Genomic DNA, 9,015 nt, shown 5'->3' on the forward strand with positions numbered 1-9,015 from the left:
CTAGTAATTATCATAGTGTACGCAATTTCCCGTTGTGTCTATTTACCATGGATTTACCATGGGTCTATATAGATCTGCTTAGTTCCCCTTTTATGTAGCAAAATTATTTTGCTTACTCTAGGCACTTTGCCTTTAAATATGGTATATTATTAGGGTCTGTCACCTTCTAAAAATAATTTTGATCACGTCCACCATTTTGCATATCTAGCCAGGCATAACCATAGCTAAAAAAAAATGCTTGATATGGATTGTTGCTTTTTTGGATAATCTGCTGTCTGAGTTATAAAAGTATATATTGTTTATTTGATACATAATTCTTTTAGCCCCCTATGTTACATGCAATAATATATGTTTGTATAATACAAGGATACTTATTTGGTGTTCATGTATACACGGCAGGCTGTTTGTCATAATTTAGGCACTTGAGATTTGTGCAATAGACACTCTGTAGGAGTATACATTTAGATGTATTCACTTCTCACTTTGTATGTGTGCTCACATAGATTTTTTCACTTGTGTGTCACGGTTGTTTTTTCTTACATCTAAATTTAGTATCCTCCGATTTGGGTGTATGTTATAGCATCTTTATACATCGTTACCATTATCCTCCATATAGTATGAATCATTACACTTCTTTTTGATCACTACAATGGGTGATCATTTCACAACAACTTAGAAGAATGCACAATATGTTTAAACACGTTGCTTAGAACCTATTCACTCGTCAACACGTTTGTCACGTGGTTTCTCTGTTGCACTTCCGGGTTCCGGACGGCGGGCGGCTTTCCTCACGCACCTTTTGGTAAGTCTTCATTATTATTTTCGTATATATATACTTACCTCGTACACTGTATTATTTATTTTGAAAAAGGCCCTATAAGATTTTTTTCTGCACATGTAATTTGCACCAGTGAATAAACTAAACTGCTTATCAAGACCCGTGAGTACACCTTGTATATATTTTTTGGATTTAAATATATATATATATATATATATATATATATATATATATATATATATATATGAATACCGCACTTAAATGTGTAACAAATTGCAATAAAACTTATTGCTAATCATGCAATTATTTCATAGTTTTTATTATTATTATTTTTAAATTAGCTTATAATGGTATGTATAGTATTTCATCGTGGTGACATACATTTCATCCTATATACATGAGCTATTTACCAATATATACTCAGAATCCTCCCTCGTTTAAAGTACAGTTCATAATATATGTATATACAATTGGTAATGATCCACAGAATCTAAAAAAAATTGAAAAAAATAGAAAAATAGGAAAAAATAAGAAAAAATTGAAAAAATCCAAAAAAGGAGAAAAGAAAAAAAGAAAAAAAAAGGGAAACAAAGGGAAAAACAAGAAAAAGTAAAAAGGACAAAAAATTAAAATAAAAAATAATAATAATACAGTCCTGATATATTGCAGTCCAAAATATAGTGCACTATGTAGGAGTTTCTCCTGGTATGCACAGTAGGAGGATGCTGTAGTCTGTAGTTGTAATCTGATAATGATGTTGAAGGGGATGAAAAGGTTCCTGTTGTGATGTAAAAAACGATCACCTCACCAACTCTCAGTTTGTATTTGTGTGGTCAGTATAGCAGGTCGTTCTAGGCAGTCCTTGGATGGGCGGACTGCGCGCTCAGGACGTCTATGTCCCTTCGACGGCCCTTGTGTGCTGCGTTCTGCCAAAACAAATGCAAAGTGGTTTAAATATCCTTAGTTGGCAGCTAAACCCAGCCGCATCCACTCCGTGGTCCTACTTCCGCATTCTGACGTCAGCGTGCGTCGCTGCGTCATGCGTGCTCAACTAAACTTTATTGTACATTTACAAATAGCCCCACACAAACAGACTTGAATCTTAATAGCCAACAAGTTGTATCTAACAGTATAGTTTATATTCAGTAGAAGGAGCCTATGGAGTGAACATTGTTTATAATTGAAAACAAAAAAAACAAGTTAATAACTATTAAAGAAATACCACACAGTGTAATTTATATTCAGTAGAAGTAGCCTATGGAGTGAACATAATTTATAATTGAAAACAAAAACAAAAAAGGGGAAAAAAAGAGACTGCCAAAGACTCTTTCTGTATATTAGAAAAAAACTTTATTTGACAACCTATCTAATAACACAGATATTAATGTAGAAAAACCTTGAACAAACCAAATAATCCAAAAAATCTGAAAAAATCTGAAAATCTTGAAATACTTCTAAGTTGAACTGTCTCAATATTAAACAATTATTATAAGGCTCACCTGTGACAGATGATCAAGGGGAAAAAAAGGAAAAAAAGAAAAAATCTTTGAATATGAGCCAGTTGGACAACCAGCTATATAAAAAAGAGAAAAAAGAGAGACAACATTTGTCATTATTTCGCACAATGAAAGAAAAATAGAAAAAATAAATAAATAAATCTTAGTGTACAACTCACCTGCCCCGTGATACCCCATAGTGCCCTAGGGCCATGTACGTGAGGGACCCTGTGTTGCTGGCAGGTAGCGGACCCATAAGCGTCAAAGTGTCGGCAGGAAAGAACAACGGACCAATACTGGTCAAGAGGAGCCTCTGTAAGGAGCACAAAATCATAGAGCAGACAATGATGAATATGGAAAAGGAAATGCTTACAAAAAATGTTTAAGATCATAATCCTCATTAAGTCCTAGTGGTGACAAGGTCTCCAAGGTATTTATCCATTTAGTTTCTCTCTGAAGTAAAAGCTTCTGTCTGTCTCCACCCCTGCGTAGGGGTGGGATTCTGTCTATAACTTGAAACCTCAATAGGTTTACATTGTGGCCATGCATTTTTAAATGCCTAGGTACCGGAGCCTCCACTTTGTCATGTTGAAATGCTGCCCTAATGCTCCTTTTATGCTCCCCTATCCGCTCTTTCACTGGCCTGATGGTCTCCCCCACATATACAAGCCCACAGGGACACTTAAGAGTATATACGACAAAATCTGAGTTGCACGTGTAAAAATCTGTGACATAAAACTTGTTACCTGACCGAGGATGGACAAAATCGCCCCCCTTGATCACACTATTACAGTGTGAGCAATTAAGGCATGGAAAGGTACCCTTCTTAGGTTCTGAAAAAAATATGGTTTGTTTTTTAGAACTGCACATATCTGACCTCACTATAATGTCCCTCAGATTCGAGGCCCTCTGGTATGAAAAGAGCAGGGGATGTTGGAATATCGGGGGTAATTGGGCATCTCCCTGAAATAACTGCCAATGTTTTAATATGACTTGTCTTATATCTCTATTAAGTGGAGTATATGGTGTCACTAACGTGATCCTTTCTACTTTGTTTCTGGCTCCCGTGCCCGAGAGAGTTTCCTGACGGGAAAGGGTTTCAACTTTCTGTCGCTGATTGTCAACTATATGTGTGGGATAGCCCCTCTCTATGAATTTTTTGGCCATGAAATCTAAACCTGTCATCACTTTTTCTTCCTGTGAAACTATCCTCTTCACCCTTAACAGTTGACTGAACGGTAACCCGTTCTTGAGATGAGTTGGGTGAAAACTGGCGTAAGTCAATAGATTGTTACGATCAGTCGGTTTTATGTACAATTCACTGTGAAGGCAATTTTGTACTCTCTGTACTTGGACATCTAAAAAAGGAACCGTAATCGTGTCACAGTACATGGTAAATTTAATATTTACATCTTGTATATTCAATGACTCAAAAAAATCCTGTAATTGGGCCCTAGTGCCGCTCCAACATATAAACACGTCATCTATGTATCTTTTCCAAACTAAGCATTTAGAAAATAAAGGATGCTGATAAATACACGTTTCTTCCATTCGGTTCATGTAAATGTTTGCATATGTTGGAGCGACATTCGAGCCCATAGCTGTACCTTTGAACTGCTTATAATATCTATCTCCAAACAGAAAGTAATTTTCCGTTAAAATAAAGGTCAATAGGGGGCGTGTCCGGACCGCGCATGTGATCAGACGCACGAAACCGGAGCTCTCCCGACCAGCGGCAATAAACCGGCGACTACAGCAAAACAAACCGCACAAAACGTGCGAAACCAGCTCAACCCGACGGGTAAACATCCAGGCACAACATGGCTGCAAAAAAACTTAAACAAAAAACGTTAAACTCTCACCTAGAGAGGTCCCAGAACACAGAGCCGAAAATCCAAGATGGCGCCGACGGACGGCACTCTCCCTCCCAAGACTCTGAGGCAGGAGACAGTCACTCTGAACATAATTGCCCTGCCACAAATTCGTCCATCAGGATAATCATGCAAGAACTTCAAGCCTCATTCAAAGCAGACCTCCTAAAAATGACAGCAGACATCAAAGCTGACATTCACAGCATGGGGGAACGCACTGCACGCCTGGAGGATAAAACTGAAGAATTAGTGGAAGCACATAACTCTATAGCAGAAGCCTACACTGTCCTGGAACACAAATTAAAAACACTGGAAGAAAAGGTGGCAGATCAGGAGGATAGGAGCAGGAGGAACAACATCCGCATCAGAGGTATCCCTGAGACTGTCTCACAGCAGGACCTCCCCAGGTATGTCAAAGACCTGTTCAAAGCACTGATCCCCTCCCTGTCTGAATTCGATCTGATCCTAGACAGAACGCACCGGCTACCCAAGCCTAAACATCTCCCGCCTGACATTGCACGAGACACCATTACTAGAGTGCATCATTTTACCGTCAAAGATAGACTCATGCAGGTAGCCAGAACTACCACCAAATGGCCCGAGGCGTACGACAAAATCAAGCTATTCATTGATCTCTCCTCGGCAACTATGCTCAAACGGCGGACCTTTGCAACGATCACAGAAGCGCTCAGAACCGCAAACATCCCTTACAAGTGGGGCTTTCCTACGAAACTACTCGTCAAAAGAAATGGCGTTGACAAATCCATAACGAATCCGGAAGATGGCAAAAGACTACTACGGGAATGGAATATACCACTCCTTGCCACCGACCGCCAGAAACAACCAACACCGGCACAAGCACCACAGAAGCTCACAAAAAACTGGTCAAGAATGCCCGGGACATCACAAGACACGAACAATAAAACAGCACCGACCTGAAAGATATACGAACTTACATCGCAACACCACTTCCCTAATGGAAGTGAAGTTCAGGTTTATTCTGTTTATTCTGTTCATGGCTTATGTTTGAGTTTAACTGATGTTTACTTTAAGACGCACTGAAAGGTTTGTAAATAGACCACAAACCAAGCCGCGGCGGGTGAACGCCACCCGGACGCACGCGCTCGGAATTGGACTGTTGTGGATCACGCAAGAGGGATCCTGATACTCCAATCCTGATCAACCACCCCCTTGGGCTCTAATAGCCCTTCTTACTTTTCCGTTGCCTCGGGCAATTGAATGTCACTGAAGGGTGACTTACGGAATATTGTATATAGTTTTTCCCCTGTTTACCCCCCTCCCTCCCACCCCACCCCCCTAAAGAATGTGTCTGATACCTGTAACATGCTCGCCACTCTGGGCCACCCAGCGCCTATCATACCTAAAACTAAGGTGTCTCCTACTGCCGCCCGGCCTTGGCTTGATACCAAGGCTGCTATAATTGTTAAAATCCAACATCTCATATCACAGCATACCATACGACGACCAAATGGTACTTAAAATTATGTCACTGAACGCCAAGGGGCTCAACTCGCCCAACAAGCGGCGACTAGCCATACAGGAAGCGAAAAGAAGTGGGGCCCAGGTAGCTTTTTTCCAGGAGACACACTTCAAATGGCATTCCAAGCCCAAATTCACCTCCAAGTGGTATCCGATTGATTTTCATACTTGCTATACCGCAAAGAAAAGAGGGGTTTCCACCTTGATAAGTAAAGGGGTGGTGTTTTCACTGGTTAGGAAAATCGGTGACAAGAAAGGCCGCTATTTAATTTTACAATGTTTAATTAATAATATGCCTTATACCTTAATCAATGTGTATAGTCCAAACGAAAACCAATATGAATTTATGCAGACAATTTTAGCAATGGTGGATATGTACAAATACGGGGAGGTAATCATTGGAAGCGACACCAACTTTCTATTAGACAGCAAAATTGACTCCTCCTCTACCACACAGGTTGCAAGTTGCACACTCAAACAGAGAACTGCACTGTCAAATAGAATAAGCTCTGCTCTGACAGCAGCTCACATGCTAGACCCATGGCGCATATTGCATCCTGCAGAAACAGATTACACCTGCTATTCAGCGGCACATAACTGCTACTCACGTATAGATAGATTCCTCATCCCCTCCAACCTACTGCCCCGAATAGAAGATGCCACGATAGGGACAATGACATGGTCAGACCATGCCCCCATCACAATCAGTATTACAGAGTCATTCACCAATAAGGGATCGGGCTCCTGGAGACTTAATGACTCCCTCCTTGCAGACCCATCTATAGTCTCCCAGATAACCACAGATCTACAACACTACATCAGGGAGAACACGACAGGGGACTCCCCAATAGAACAAATATGGCTAGCACACAAAGCGGTCATTAGGGGCAGCTTTATTAAGCATGCAAGCTATGCCAACAAAAGAAGGAAGGCGGAATATACCGAACTCCTAGAAGAAATCAAAACTTTAACACACTCTAACAAACATGAACCGCAAACCCCCACGAAAACGAGACTCCTAACCCTTCACAATAAACTCAAAAACATGGAGCTAGCTAAAACAACATACCTACTTAGGAAAAGCAAACATAATTTTTTTATGAGTGGCAACAAAGCTGGTGCCATTTTAGCATCACAGTTAAAACAAAGAAATGTCGCCTCCAGGATTGCCTTCCTAAACGACTCCAATGGTAAGAAAATAACAAACCCCCAGGACATTGTCGACCACTTTGCCCATTATTACGGCGAATTATACAACCTTAAGCACGACCCAAAGACTCACACTCCATCCCCAAACGAAATAGATGAATTCCTATCAGACCTAAACCTCCCCAAACTCTCAGAGAAGGACATAGCATCCCTGACTCGGCCATTCTCCCTCGACGAACTCACAGCAGCAATCTCACAACTCCCAACACACAAATCCCCTGGACCTGACGGTCTGCCGAATGAATATTACAAAACCTTCTCACCTACCATAGCACCACTATTCCTCCAACTAGTGAACAAATGCGCCGCGGATGGCGCACTGCCACAAGAAATGCTTATGGCACACATTTCCACGCTTCCCAAGCCAGGCAAACCTCCCACCCAATGTAAAAACTTTCGACCCATCTCTCTCCTCAACGGGGATGCCAAATTATACGCAAAACTGATAAGTAACCGCCTCGCACCCCTTCTACACAAACTAATCCACAACGACCAATCTGGGTTCATAAGGGGACGCCAGGGTGCCGACAACACTAGAAAAATCCTAAACATATTATCCGCAATAGAATCCACAAAATCGACTGGCCTTCTCTTAGCTCTAGATGCAGAGAAGGCCTTCGACCGCCTGAACTGGACCTACATGACCAAAGTCTTATCACGATTTAATTTTCCCGCATCCACCATAGCCAACATCATGGCACTATACCAACACCCGGCAGCAAAGGTCTCACATGGAGGGTTCCTCTCCACACCCTTCTCTATCACGAACGGGACCCGCCAAGGATGCCCCCTATCACCCCTCCTATACATTCTTGCCCTGGAACCCCTAGCTCAAAAGATTCGATCGCACCCTGAGATCCCAGGCATTCATATCCACAACCAGATGTACAGCCTAGCCTTATTCGCAGATGACATCTTCATAGCACTGTCAGATCCGGAACGATCCCTTGACCCCCTACTAAATTTACTACAACAATTTGGTACCATCTCCTACTACCGCCTAAACCAAGACAAGACCCAAGCCCTACCCTTAAACCTACCCAAAACCCTCAGAGACACACTCCGTGCCTCGTACCAGTTTGACTGGAAATCGAACTCCATTACATACCTGGGGTAAAAATAGCACCTACCATACTTGCTACCTCCCGATTAAATTACAAACCTCTCCTGACGTTATGTAAATCAGAAATGCACAAATGGCATCACACGAAGCTTTCCTGGCTAGGCAAAATTAATACATACAAAATGATGATCCTCCCGCGTATCCTCTACACCTTCCGAATGATACCCCTAGGAGTCACATCCCAATACTGTAAAGCTTTACAAAAACTATGTGGCTCCTTTATCTGGAGCAACAAACGACCCAGAATATCCTTGGCGCTTCTACAAACGGCACCACGGCAGGGTGGTGTAGGACTCCCTAACATCCAACAATATCACAGGGCGGCGATACTCTCAACTGGCATACTCCTCCACGCCAAACCGGGCACACTACAGTGGGTAGACATGGAAAGAGCGCAATTCAAAGACACGACCCTGACTGACTACCTATGGACACCTAAGAAACTCAAACCTAAACGTACAGACCTATTCCCGACAACACAGTTAACACTCACACTGTGGGATGCCTACATGGACGCTATAGGCCATAAAGACACCCTACATGCTAGATCACCGATTTCGGTCTTAAAGGTATTTGTACCTAATATTCCCCTCAGAGACTGGACCGAAGCGGGAATTACAGAAATTTCACAACTACTTGACACTGGGGGCATAACCCCCTTCCCAGAGTTGCAACAGAGATGGGGAGTACCAAACAGGGCAATTTTCTCCTTCCTACAATTGAAGAGTGTCCTGCAGGCACACGCACCATCAATACGCAAAACACAAAACCCCGATAGAATCAATTCAAGCCTAGTCATAGACAGATGCTGGACATCGCCCACAAGACCTAAAATGCTCACACTATGCTACAAAGCATGGCAAGAGCTCACTACGACCAAAACAAATCCCTATAAAACACACTGGGAAACGGACTGTGGGATAACCCTGACTGACGAAGATTGGTTGCGGGCCCTTAATGGCCTATCCAGGTGGACCAAATGCTACACACACATTGAAGCCCATAGAAAGCTCCTTTACCGCTGGTACATGACCCCAC

The 9,015-nt window shown here is 42.2% G+C and overlaps 1 long non-coding RNA gene across 1 annotated transcript; it reads right to left on the bottom strand.

The window, feature by feature from the left end:
* Positions 1-1,537: 1,537 nt before the first annotated feature.
* LOC134585721 (uncharacterized) lies at positions 1,538-2,583 on the bottom strand. The gene is made up of 3 exons (XR_010086543.1): positions 2,454-2,583; positions 2,278-2,351; positions 1,538-1,704 (listed from the first exon to the last, which is right to left on the bottom strand). It is a non-coding gene; the product is annotated as an uncharacterized LOC134585721 (long non-coding RNA).
* Positions 2,584-9,015: the final 6,432 nt, after the last annotated feature.

This window comes from Pelobates fuscus, chromosome 2 (assembly GCF_036172605.1).
Source record: "Pelobates fuscus isolate aPelFus1 chromosome 2, aPelFus1.pri, whole genome shotgun sequence".
NCBI classification, from domain to species: Eukaryota; Metazoa; Chordata; class Amphibia; order Anura; family Pelobatidae; genus Pelobates; species Pelobates fuscus.